This window comes from Oryctolagus cuniculus, chromosome 4 (assembly GCF_964237555.1).
Source record: "Oryctolagus cuniculus chromosome 4, mOryCun1.1, whole genome shotgun sequence".
NCBI classification, from domain to species: Eukaryota; Metazoa; Chordata; class Mammalia; order Lagomorpha; family Leporidae; genus Oryctolagus; species Oryctolagus cuniculus.
In genome coordinates this window covers 151,030,510-151,032,381 of record NC_091435.1, presented here as the reverse complement: position 1 = coordinate 151,032,381, position 1,872 = coordinate 151,030,510, and positions in this window count along the sequence as shown.

Sequence of the window (1,872 nt, the reverse complement as noted above, 5' to 3'; positions counted from 1 at the left end):
GATTACTCATTACTCTTTTTACTTTGTGTACTCTTTATTTTAATTTTTAAATGAGCATATATCATTTTCCTGTTAAAAAGTACTAAATGTGTGTGTGTTACAGGAATGCAGGTCAAACTGCAAGGCCTGAAAAGTCAAGAGAATTTGGTGGTCTAACCTAACCTGGCCATGGTGAATCATAGTAAATCTGGCTGTAAAATTCCTCCCAGGAAACCGGAAGAGCCCTGTAGCACTTACGGAGGTCCCTGTCATTACTGTAAGTGTGCCTCCAGCTCACATAACCCCACTGACAATGGAGCCAAGTAGACGAAAATAACGCTCCTGGAGATGCTTTGCGCCTGAAGGATTCTTCTCTCTCCCTGTGTCCTCCCTCAGCTCGCGTGTGGCTCTCTCAGGACCAGGGTTGCACACGTACTGCTTTGGCTGTGTCTCTGCTCCAGGACCTGCCGGGCTCTCTGCCCGAGTCCTCAGACCCTCTGTGATTGGGCTTGTTCCCACCCGCGCTGTTTGCCCTGGCAGAGGGTACCCCCACCTCCATCTGTGCAGAGCAGCGTTCCTGGGAATTCAGTTGATGTCTAGTTTAGAGTTCCAATTTTGTTGCTGAGAGGGGCACAAATGGGCGTCCCAACCCCTGTCGTGCAGTGAGGCAGCCGTGGCCAGGGGTAAAGGATGTGGCTCAGGTCACACAGCAGGTGTGGTGGACTGTGGGGGAACCCCGTATTAATCTGCTGACTTGTTTCTCCAGTACTGCCATAGGGTGACTTTCACTATGAAATAAAAGCAGAGTGCTTGTGGTCAGCTCACAAGACTTGATCCGAAAGCTTGTATGTCTCCCTTTCTGCAGAAAGCTGTTGACGAGCACATAGGGGGGACTGCGCACACAGCAAGCTAGGGCACTGCCGCCCGAACCGCGCCTGGAGACAGGCACCCCAGAGGGACGGGCTGGTTCATAGTCTTCACAATCAAATAAATCCTCTTGGCTCCTGGGGAGAAGAGGGACAGGCAGAGGCGCTCGGAGCGTACTTGCTTGCTGACCTCACTCTGCCATCTGTCCTCAATTTCTTGGAGAGGTGCAGGAGGGAGCAGATCTTTTGCTGGTCTGTTGATTTGATTTTCTGTATCCTTTGGAGACTGGAAGATAGCTGTTCCAGATAAGAGCAAAACTGACAAGGGAGCTGGCACTGAGGCACAGTAGGTTAATCCTCTGCCTGTAGCACCAGCAGCCCATATGGGTGCCATTTCTAGTCCTGGCTGCTCCTTTTCCAGTCCAGCTCTCTGCTATGGCCTGGGAAAGCAGAAGATGACCAAGCCACTTTGGTCCCTGCACCCACATGGGAGACCCAGAAGAATCTCCTGGCTGCTGACTTCAGATTGGCCCAGCTCTGGTCATTGTGGCCATTTGGGGAGTGAACCAGTGGATAGAAGACCTTCCTCTCTGTTTCTCCCTCTCACTGTCTAACTCTACCTCTCAAATAAATAAAATCTTTAAAAAAAAAAAAAAAAAACTGGTGAGGAATAAAACAGAGCTTGTTTTTTCCTGAAATCCACTTGTGCAGCAGGTGGGAGGCTCTAGGCCTCAGAGTGACTGTTAGGGGAGAGCCAGGCCCAGCCCCAGGCTTCTCACGGTAGTCCAGGGCTCTTGCCTCTAAGCCTCCTCCGCCCACTGAATCCCAGGCCAGTGTCAGTCTGGGACACTGCCCAGCACCCTCCTCACAAGCCCTTCACCTGTGTCCCCAGCAGGTCTGATCCGCATCTGGGTTGTAGTGGCTGAGCCGGATGGAGACCATATTGAAAGTGGAAAGCAGCGAGCAGTTTAGTGTAATAGAAGAATGGCTTTGTTATCAAAAGAAAACCATTTGGAATTTTAAAAAA